This window comes from Triticum urartu, chromosome 5A (assembly GCF_056163025.1).
Source record: "Triticum urartu cultivar PI428250 chromosome 5A, HENAU_Tu73, whole genome shotgun sequence".
NCBI classification, from domain to species: Eukaryota; Viridiplantae; Streptophyta; class Magnoliopsida; order Poales; family Poaceae; genus Triticum; species Triticum urartu.
The window spans coordinates 642,445,545-642,458,204 of NC_141877.1; positions in this window are offsets into that span (position 1 = coordinate 642,445,545).

Sequence of the window (12,660 nt, forward strand, 5' to 3'; positions counted from 1 at the left end):
TAAACTTTATATGTAAATGGGGTGGAAAATGCCTAGTTTAACATGGTGTCCTCACTTTGCATGTTTAACAACTATAAAATATGGTTTAGGGCAGAACAGTACCAAATCTATAATATGCGCATGAGGAGTTTCCGGACTTGTTGTTTGTTGTTCCGGCCTCATTTAAACTTGCCTAGATAGGTAGTTATCATTTGCTTCACCCCTTGCCATGTTAATCAACATTTAATATTGTTGGGTACATAAACGAGATCGAACTAAATAACTCGAATGTGGTGTTTGTCAATATGCATCCCGATGCATATTGAGCTCCACTTAATTTGTAGGATTGCTTGTGCATTTTGCCATGCCATGCTTCATTAAACCGGACATGCATCATACTCGATTGTGCATCATGCCATGTTTATGTGATGGTTGTTTACTTTGTTGTTTCTTTCTTTCTGGGTTACTTCTCGCGTTAGCTTCGGTTTTGTTCCGGAGTTGTGAGGATCCGTTCATCTATGTCCGTTTGTCTTCTTCATGGACTTGTTCTTCTTCCTTGCGGGATTTCAGGCAAGATGACCATACCCTCGAAATCACTTCTATCTTTGCTTGCTAGTTGCTCTCTCTTTTGCTATGCCTATGCCGCGATACCTACCACTTGATTATCATGCCTCCTATATTGTTGAGCCAAGCCTCTAACCCACCTTGTCCTAGAAAACCATTGTTTGGCTATGTTACCGCTTTGCTCAGCCCCTCTTATAGCGTTGTTAGTTGCAGATGAAGATTGGAGCTTGTTCCATGTTGGAACATGGATATTTTGTTGGGATATCACAATATCTCTTATTTAATTAATGCATCTATATACTTGGTAAAGGGTGGAAGGCTCGGCCTTATGCCTGGTGTTTTGTTCCACTCTTGCCGCCCTAGTTTCCGTCATATCGGTGTTATGTTCCCGGATTTTGCGTTCCTTACGTGGTTGGGTTATAATGGGAACCCCTTGACAGTTCGCCTTGAATAAAACTCCTCGAGGAATGCCCAACATTAGTTTTACCATTCGCCACCTAGCCTCTTTTTCCCTTGGGAGTCGCGCTCCTGAGGGTCATCATTATTTTACCCCCCGGGCCAGTGCTCCTCTGAGTGTTGGTCCAAACTAGAGCCCTGTGCATCGCCCCCTTGGGGAAACTCGAGGTTTGGTTTTAGTTGTATGGAGATCTCATCTGAGTGTGCCCTGAGAACGAGATATGTGCAGCTCCTATCGGGATTTGTCGGCACATTCGGGCGGTGTTGCTAGACTTGTTTTACCATTGTCGAAATGTCTTGTAACTTGGATGCCGAGTCTGATCGGAATGTCTTGGGAGAAGGAATATCCTTCGTTGACCGTGAGAGCTTGTGATGGGCTAAGTTGGGACACCCCTGCAGGGATTTGAACTTACGAAAGCCGTGCCCGCGGTTATGGGCAGATGGGAATTTGTTAATGTCCGGTTGTAGATAACATGAAACTTAACTTAATTAAAATGCACCAACCGCGTGTGTTACCGTGATGGTCTCTTCTCGGCGGAGTCCGGGAAGTGAACACGGCGTTGGAGTAATGCTTGACGTAGGTTGTTCTAGGATCACTTCTTGATCACAGTTTCTCGATCGTGCTTTGCCTTTTCTTCTTGCTCTCTTTTGCGTATGTTAGCCACCAAATATGCTAGTTGCTTGCTGCAGCTCCACATCATACCTTACCTTACCTATAAGCTTAAATAGTCTTGATCACGAGGGTGTGAGATTGCTGAGTCCCCATGACTCACAGATACTTCCAAAACCAGTTTGCAGATGCCGATGATATCGTGCAGGTGATGCAACCAAGCTCAAGGAGGAGCTCGTTGAAGATCTTGTCATTTGTGTTGTTTTCGTTCTAGTTGATCAGTAGTGGAGCCCAGTTGGGGTCGATCAGGGATCTGTGTAGCTTTTGGGGTATTCTTCTTTTATTTTGGCTCCGTAGTCGGGCCTTGATTGTATCTGGTTGATGTAATGCTTTATTCATGTAATTGTGTGAAGTGGCGATTGTAAGCCAACTATGTATCTCTTTCCCTTATGTATTACATGGGTTGTGTGAAGATTACCTCACTTGCGACATTGCTTTCAATGCGGTTATGCCTCTAAGTCGTGCTTCGACACGTGGGAGATATAGCCGCATCGAGGGCGTTCCAAGAGGTTTGTAGGACAATAGCAAATTTCCCTCAAGTGGATGACCTAAGGTTTATCAATCCGTAGGAGGCGTAGGATGAAGATGGTCTCTCTCAAGCAACCCTGCAACCAAATAACAAAGAGTCTCTTGTGTCCCTAACACACCCAATACAATGGTAAATTGTATAGGTGCACTAGTTCGGCGAAGAGATGGTGATACAAGTGGTATATGGATAATAGATAAAGGTATTTGTAATCTGAAAATATAAAAAAAGCAAGGTAACTAATGATAAAAGTGAGCGTAAACGGTATTGCAATGCTAGGAAACAAGGCCTAGGGTTCATACTTTCACTAGTGTAAGTTCCCTCAACAATACTAACATAATTGGATCACATAACTATCCCTCAACATGCAACAAAGAGTCACTCCAAAGTCACTAATAGCGGAGAACGAACAAACAGATTATGGTAGGGTACGAAACCACCTCAAAGTTATTCTTTCCAATCAATCCGTTGGGCTATTCCTATAATTGTCACAAACAGCCCTAGAGTTCGTACTAGAATAACACCTTAAGACACAAATCAACCAAAACCCTAATGTCACCTAGATACTCCAATGTCACCTCAAGTATCCGTGGGTATGATTATACGATATGCGTCACACAATCTCAGATTCTATTCAACCAACACAAAGGACCTCAAAGAGTGCCCCAAAGTTTCTACCAGAGAATCACGACGAAAACGTGTGCCAACCCCTATGCATAGGTTCATGGGCGGAACCCGCAAGTTGGTCACCAAAACATACATCAAGTGGCACGTGGTATCCCATTGTCACCACAGATATCCACGACAAGACATACATCAAGTGTTCTCAAAACTTTAAAGACTCAATCGGATAAGATTACTTCAAAGGGGAAACTCAATTCATTACAAGAGAGAAGAGGGGGAGGAGAAACATAAGATCCAACTATAATAGCAAAGCTCGCGATACATCAAGATCGTGCCAAATCAAGAACACGAGAGAGAGAGAGAGATCAAACACATAGCTACTGGTACATACCCTCAGCCCCGAGGGAGAACTACTCCCTCCTCGTCATGGAGAGCACCGTGATGATGAAGATGGCCACCAGGGAAGGATTTCCCCCTCCGGCAGGGTGCCGGAATGGGTCTAGATTGGCTTTCGGTGGCTACGGAGGCTTATGGCGGCGGAACTCCCGATCTATTGTCCGTTCTGGAAGTTTTAGGGTATATGGAGTTATATAGGCAGAAGAAGCACGTCAGGGGAGCCACGAGGGCCCCACGAGGCAGGGGGGCGCGCCCCTACCCTCGTGAGCTCCTCCTTCCTTCCTTCACGTGGGGTCCAAGTCCATCGGGTGGCTTTCGTTCCAAAAATAACTTCTCTAGTTGATTTCGTTCCATTTCAACTCCGTCTGATATTCCTTTTCTTCAAAACACTGAAATAGGCATAAAACAGCAAATCTGGGTTGGGCCTCCGGTTAATAGGTTAGTCCCGAAAGTAATATAAAAGTGGATAATAATGCCCAAAACAATAGATAATATAGCATGGAGCAATCAAAAATTATAGATACATTGGAGACGTATCAAGCATCCCCAAGCTTATATCCTGCTCGTCCTCGAGTAGGTAAATGATAAAAAAGATAATTTTTGATGTGGAATGCTAGTTGTCATAATTTCAATGTAATTCTTCTTACTTGTGATATGAATATTCAGATCCGAAAGATTCAAGACAAAAGTTCATATTGACATAAAAATGATAATACTTCAAGCATACTAACTAAGCAATCATGTCTTCTCAAAATAACATGGCTAAAGAAAGCTATCCCTACAAAATCATATAGTCTGGCTATGCTCCATCTTCACCACACAAAGTATTTAAATCATGCACAACCCCGATGACAAGCCAAGCAATTGTTTCATACTTTTGATGTTCTCAAACTTTTTCAATCTTCACGCAATACATGAGCGTGAGCCATGGACATAGCACTATAGGTGGAATAGAATGGTGGTTGTGGAGAAGACAAAAAGGGAGAAGATAGTCTCACATCAACCAGGCGTATCAACGGGCTATGGAGATGCCCATCAATAGATATCAATGTGAGTGAGTAGGGATTGCCATGCAACGGATGCACTAGAGCTATAAGTATAAGAAAGCTCAAAAAGAAACTAAGTGGGTGTGCATCCAACTTGCTTGCTCATGAAGACCTAGGGCAATTGACACTAGTAGAAAAAGGGTCAAATGTGAAGCACATTAGTGCCGGTTTGAATTTGAGCCGGCACTAATGTGACCATTAGTGCCGGTTCCAACGGCTAGGCGGGCGGGCATCATTAGTACCGGTTCATGGGCAACCTTTAGTACCGGTTCATGCCACGAACTGGTACTAATGAGGCCAGTGCGGCTATGGTCAGGCTGGGGCCCCCACGAAGACCTTTAGTACCGGTTCATGGCATGAACCGGTACTAGAGTTTCTTAGTAAGCTGATTTTTAGTCCCACCTCGCCAAGAGAGAGGCAGTATGAGCGGTTTATAAGCCGTGAGTGCAGAGACAATGACGAAGAGGCGCAATGCTCACCTGCACGTTGATTAGCTTCAAGCCTTTCGGAATAGCATAGATTGCACTGAGCTATGTGCAGTGCAGTCTACACTATTCCGAAAGGCTTGAAGCAAATTAACCAGCATTGCACCTCTTTTTTATTTTTAGTAACTTATTTGAACTCCGGACTTCTTTTGTGTTCAGTATGCAGCATTCAAAGCGACGTCATCAATTTCCAACATGTTCTGACATCATTTGTTGTTTTCGGTCATTTACCTAATTGTTTAGAGAGCTAAATGACCGTGAAATTGAAAATCACTACAAAATGAATTCTGAAAATGTTGAAAATTGGCATGGTATCATCATTTCACCCGCATAGCATGTGCGAAAGAGTAGAGAGGGTCACGGCATAAATTGGACAAACTCTTTCGGAGTATCAGGGTTTCGGACGAGAACTTATCTATTACACGGGCACTTCAATGTTTTTTAAACTTATTTGAACTCCAGACTTCTTTTGTGTTCAGTATGCAGCATTCGAAGCGACGTCATCAATTTCCAACATGTTCTGACATCATTTGTTGTTTTTCTGTCATTTACCTAATTGTTTAGAGAGCTTAATGATCGTGAAAGTGAAAATCACTACAAAATGAACTCTGAAAATGTTGAAACTTGGCATGGTATCATCATTTCACCCGCATAGCATGTGCGAAAGAGTAGAGAGGGTCACGGCAAAAACTGGAAGCACTTCGTGTACAAACTGGACAAACTCTTTCGGAGTATCAGGGTTTCGGACGAGAACTCATCTGTTACACGGGCACTTCAATGTTTTTTAAACTTATTTGAACTCCGGACTTCTTTTGTGTTCAGTATGCAGCATTCAAAGCGACGTCATCAATTTCCAACATGTTCTGACATCATTTGTTGTTTTTCGGTCATTTACCTAATTGTTTAGAGAGCTAAATGACCGTGAAATTGAAAATCATTACAAAATGAACTCTGAAAATGTTGAAACTTGGCATGGTATCATCATTTCACCAGCATAGCATGTGCGAAAGAGTAGAGAGGGCCACGGAAAAAACTGGACGCACTTCGTGTACAAACTGGACAAACTCTTTCGGAGTATCAGGGTTTCGGACGAGAACTCATCTGTTACACGGGCACTTCAATGTTTTTTAAACTTATTTGAACTCCGGACTTCTTTTGTGTTCAGTATGCAGCATTCAAAGCGACGTCATCAATTTCCAACATGTTCTGACATCATTTGTTGTTTTTCGGTCATTTACCTAATTGTTTAGAGAGCTAAATGACCGTGAAATTGAAAATCACTACAAAATTAATTCTGAAAATGTTGAAACTTGCAATGGTATTATCATTTCGGAGTATCAGAGTAGAGAGGGTCACAAAAAAACTACTCAGAAATAAATAGAAGAAAATAAATAAAGCAGCAAAGAATAAAACTATATAAAAATTACTCAAAAATAAATAGAAGAAAATAAATAATGCAGAAAAGAAAAAACTATATAAAAAATTACTCAAAAATAAATAGAAGAAAATAAATAATGCAGAAAAGAAAAAACTATATAAAAAAATTGTTGGGGCGCTGCCCAGTGGGCCTGCCAGACCTAGGGTGTGCAAATGCGCCCCAGTTAGGCCCAGCAGACTCACAGGGCAGCGCGCCCTAGTTAGGCCCAGAAGACAGATATATAGAGAAGCTCGAAGGAGCAGCCGCGGCTGGGTTTATAAACCAGTGCGGCTGCCCTTCGCTTGGCGAGGTGGGACTAAACATTGTGCACCGCCGGTGGCAGCGCACAACCATTAGTACCGGTTGGTGGCTCCAACCGGTACTAATGATTGGGCCTTTAGTACCGGTTCGTGGCACGAACCGGTACTAAAGGGGCCGTTTCCCGCCCCTTGGCCTGGCAAAAATTGGCCTTTAGTATCGGTTGGTGGCTCCAACCGGTACTAAAGGCCCCTCCTATATATATGGCACTTAAAAAAATTCAGTTTCATCGACCACCACTTCTTCTCGATCCAACTTCTTCGCCGCGCCCGTCGCCCATCGCGCGCCGCCCTCGCCGCCCCCGCCGCCCGTCGTCGCCGTCACCGCCGTTGCCCCCGCCACCCGTCGTCGCCGTCACCGCCGTCGCCCCCGCCACCCGTCGTTGCTGTCACCGCCGTCGCCCCCTCCGTCGCCTCGCCCGCCGCCCGTCCCCGTCACATCGCCCGTCGCCGCCCGTACGCCGCCGCCCCCCGCTCGTACACACACACACATACATACACACACACACACACACACACATTGTTTTTACTTATTTTCTATTTTCTGTTGTTTAGATTAATGTTAGATAAATTGCGTAGATAATAATGTTATAATGTTAATGTTAGATGAATTATATGGAAAAGATGTTAAATATTAATGTCAATTTTACATGAATTAGAACAAGTTGAACTAGTTGAATTAGTATAGCTAGATATTAATTAGGTATATATATGAGATTTGAACTAGTTGAATTAATATAACTAGTTTATTTTTAGTATGAAAATTAATAGAAGAAGTTTATTTTTAGTAAGAAAATTTAGGTATATGAAATTTGATGATCTAATCAAAATATTACTATATAGAACTACCTACTTTATTTTAATAAGAAATTAATAGAACTAGTTTATTTTTAGTAAATGCTTAGTTGAATTAATAGAACTAGTTTATTTAGTTGAATTAATAGAACTAGCTAGTAAGTGTTTAATGTTTCACCTATATATGAACATATGTTAGATATTAATGTCAAATGTTAGATGAATTAGATATGAATTATATGTTAGATATATATTTAATTTAGTTATATGAGATTTCATTATCTAATTAACATTTTATTATATAGAACTAGCTACCTTATTTTAGTAAGAAAATTAATAGAACTAGTTTAGTTGAATTAGTTGAATTAATTAGTTGAACTAGTTAGTTGAATTAGTTCAATTAATTAGGTATATTTTTTTGTAAGTGCTTAGTTGAATTAGTTCAATTAATTAGTTGAACTAGTTGAATTAACAGAATTAGTTGAATTAATAGAACTAATAAGTGTTTAATGTTTCACCTATGAACATAGGAATGTCGTCTGACGACGAACACGATTTCATTATGTGCGAATACTGCGAAGACCAGCGCGGCCTGTGCGGCAGAAATTTTCTAGTTGATGATAGACGCTTCAGCATCAAGCTGGATGAGAACTTCGAAGTGGATACAGTAAGTCACAATGACAAGTCTTTTTTCGTAATTAAGCATGACTTATGCTTCATTTGCTTCAAATTTTAATTTTAATTTTTCACTATTCTACTAGCGTATCCTCTGCCATGCAAGAATTTTTGTCTTGGATAAGATAGGTTTCAGTCCTAACGAAACTATGGAGGTAAAAAGAGTTTACTTGAAGACCGGGTATGGTTATACCTTCAACGTTAAATTATACAATGCAGACACATACACCTATTTTGAATGCAAAACTTGGCAAGCACTATGCAAGGCTTATGCATTTGAGCCTGATATGGTTATCACCTTTGATATTCGTCCGGAAGATGATATTGAAGGTAATAGAGACATCTGGGTTGATGTGCAGACGCCTCCAGTTCTACCATTATGTGAGTTTCTCAACCATATTTATGTCTTCGATATGAGATTATTTGAACCAGTTGAATAATTAATAGATCTCAATTTATATTGACAGCTTACTTCCAATCAAGCAAACATGTCCGGCGCTTGGTAGACAGGACCGTCCACTGTCCCGGGGCTGAACTAAACTGCGAGGAGACAAGTCATTATGCTTCGTGGCTTGAGGATCTTGATGCTGTCAAGACAAATTTCTTTCCTGCACTTAGAAATGTTAGTACTCAAAATGTGCGACCAATAGTGTTCGTACTGAACTACGGTCACATATATTTAGGAAAGATGGTAAGATTTCTACTATTTCTCCTCAGTGCATCTTTTGCATACATTATTTTTTAAGCTAAACTTCATTGCTAAGTATGTTACTATACGATGTTCTTCCACAGGGACTCCCGATGAATGTTGTGCCTGATTGGATCGAGACTAAAGGTACCATGAATATTGTTAGCTTACGGCCAAGATATCCTACAATGCACTTTAGTGCATTCAGGATTTCTAATAGCGAGGAATGCTTAATAGTAAAAGACTGGAGCAAAATTGTGAACGATCACAGAGAAGTACTAGGGGGCAGCAATCAGAAGCGCAACCCACGATTAGGAGACAGGTTCATCTGCATGCTCCAATATGATGAATCAGCAAAGCTATACATGTTCTATGCTATTTTACCTGAGAGAGAGCAGCAGGAGTGATTAATTAGCTAGTTCATGCTCTTAGTACTTGTCCTCTCATGTCCGTGTTCTTCGTCCTGAACTTAATCTCAAAAAGTGATTTGCTTTTGTGGTGTTATGAACGCTTATAATATCATTACCATGTTGAACTTGATGATATCTTTGCTATGAAAACCGTTGGTGATGATATATATGATGCAAGAGTTTTTATATTAATATGATGATGATGATGAGTTATTATATCATTTATGAAAGAAATTGCATATTAGTTTCAACTGGATGGATTCTAGCTAAGTGATCAAGTATATGCCATATCCATATTACCTCGATCACTTAAGTAGGTGATCAAGTATATATAATATGGATATGACATATACTTGATGACTTAGCTAGGATCCATGCATCCAGTCAAACTAATCTGCGGTTATTGTTGAGGAAATTGTTAACTGGTAGCTGCTCGGTCGGCTGGTGAGTAGGCGATTAATAGGCTAATCGGCAAGTTAATCGGCCATTTAATCAATTAGTCGGACGATTTATCGGGTAATCGGCTACTCGGGGACCCTATGAGTAGGGATTAATCGGCAAGTTAACTGGTTAATCGGATGAATTCTTGAACAGGGTCTGCGGTACATTCACCTAATGATTTAACAACTCATTATAATGTAAAACAATCACTAAATTAAATTGAAAACACAAAATTAAAGTAAAAATAAAAAATAAAACCAAAACACACCCAAACATTTAGTACCGGTTGGTGTTACCAACCGGTACTAATGTCCTACGCGCCCACGGAGCTGGCTCGTGCCACGTGGTTGCCCTTTAGCACCGGTTCGTGCTGAACCGGTACTAAAAGGGGGGGCTTTAGTGCCCACAATTTAGTGCCGGTTACCGAACCGGCACTAAAGGGCCTTACGAACCAGTGCTATTGCCCGGTTCTGCACTAGTGTGAGGAGGCCCATTGTTGGAATATACAAGCCAAGTTCTACAACGAAAGATTCCCACTAGTATATGAAAGTGACAACATAGGAGACTCTCTATCATGAAGATCATGTGCTACTTTGAAGCATAAGTGTGGTAAAAGGATAGTAGCATTGTCCCTTTTATTTTATTTTTTATTTTTTATTTGGCCTTTCCTTTTTTTATTTGGCCTTCCCTTTTTTTATTTGGCCTTTCTCTTTTTTGGGACAATGCTCTATTGAATGATGATCATCACACTTCTATCTATTTACAACTCAATGATTACAACTCGATACTAGAACAAAGTATGACTCTATATGAATGCCTCCGGCGGTGTACCGGGATGTGCAATGAATCAAGAGTGACATGTATGAAAGAATTATGAACGGTGGCTTTGCCACAAATACTGTGTCAACTACATGATCATGCTAAGCATATGACAATGATGAATGTGTCATGATGAACAGAATGATGGAAAGTTGCATGGCAATATATCTCGGAATGGCTATGGAAATGCCATAATAGGTAGGTATGGTGGCTGTTTTGAGGAAGGTATATGGTGGGTTTATGGTACCGGCGAAAGTTGTGCGGTACTAGAGAGGCTAGCAATGGTGGAAGGATGAGAGTACGTATAATCCATGGACTCAACATTAGTCATAAAGAACTCACATACTTATTGCAAAAATCTATTAGTTATCGAAACATAGTACTACGTGCATGCTCCTAGGGGGATAGATTGGTAGGAAAAGACCATCACTTGTCCCCGACCGCCACTCATAAGGAAGGCAATCAATAAATAAATCATGCTCCGACTTCATCACATAACGATTCACCATACGTGCATGCTACGGGAATCACAAACTTCAACACAAGTATTTCTCAAATTCACAACTACTCAACTAGCATGACTCTAATATTACCATCCTCATATCTCAAAACAATCATCAAGTATCAAACTAGCATGAATTTTATTATTCTTGAATACCTAGCATATTAGGATTTTAAGCAAATTACCATGCTATTTAAGACTCTCAAAATAATCTAAGTGAAGCATGAGAGTTCATCTATTTCTTCAAAATAAAACTACCACCGTGCTCTAAAAAGATATAAGTGAAGCACTAGAGCAAACGACAAACTACTCCGAAAGATATAAGTGAAGATCAATGAGTAGTTGAATAATTATGCAACTATGTGAAGACTATCTAACATTTAAGATTTTCAGATCTTGGTATTTTATTCAAACAGCAAGCAAAACATAATGAAATAAAATTCTAAGAATGACAAACATCATGTGAAGAAGCACAAACTTAGGATCAACCGAAACTAACCGATAGTTGTTGAAGAAGAAAGGTGGGATGCCAACCGGGGCATCCCCAAGCTTAGATGCTTGATACTTCTTGAAATATTATCTTGGGATGCCTTGGGCATCCCCAAGCTTGAGCTTTTGTGTCTCCTTAATTCCTCTCATATCACGGTCTCCCTAAATGTCAAAATCTTCATCCACACAAAACTCAACAAGGACTCATGAGATAAGTTAGTATAAACCATTGCAAAAACCTTATAATACTCTACTGTAGCAAATCACTAAAATTATTATTCAACATTGCATACTAAATGCCTCTGCATATTTAATATTCATATCCTCAAATAGAGTCATTAAAGAAGCAAACATACGCAAACAATGCAAACATAACAGCAATCTGCCTAAACAGGACAGTCTGTAAAGAATGCAGCAACATCCATACTTCCTTAGCTCCAAAAATTATTAAAGGAAATTCCCACTGTAGTAAATTTATCAGAGCTTAATATGCAAAAGGTTTCAACATTTTATCACATTCTGAATTTTCTAGGGAATTATTGCAACAGCGGTAAACTTTCTGTTTTCAAACAGCAACATGTGGACTTCTAAAATTGGCATATTAAAGGCTATCAATGCCACTTTTATTGAAATGAAAGATGCCAAACATTGTTATAAATAAAAGCAAGCAAATCTTAACAAAATAAATTGACGCTCCAAGCAAAACACATATCATGTGGTGAATAAAAATATAGCTCCAAGTAAAGTTGCCGATGAACGAAGACGAACGAGGGGATGCATTCCGGGGCATCCCCAAGCTTAGGCTCTTGGCTATCCTTGAATATTACCTTGGGGTGCCTTGGGCATCCCCAAGCTTAGGCTCTTGCCACTCCTTACTCCATAGTCCATCGAATCCTTACCCAAAACTTGAAAACTTCACAACACAAAACTTAACAGAAAACTCGTAAGCTCCGTTAGTATAAGAAAATAAATCACCATCATAAGGTACTGTAATGAACTCATTCTAAATTCATATTGGTGTAATATCTACTGTATTCCAACTTCTCTATGGTTTATAAACTATTTTACTAGCCATAGATTCATCAAAATAAGTAAACAACACATGAAAAACAGAATCTGTCAAAACCAGAACAGTCTGTAGTAATATGGATCAAACGTATACTTCTGGAACTCATAAAATTCTCAAATAAATTGCTTGACCTGAGGAATTTATCTATTAATCATCTTAAAAACGAATTAACTAAATATCACTTTCCAAATAAAAATGGCAGCAATTCTCGTGAGCGCTAAAGTTTCTGTTTTTTACAGCAAGATCAACAAGACTTTCCCCAAGTCTTTCCAAAGGTTCTACTTGGCACAAA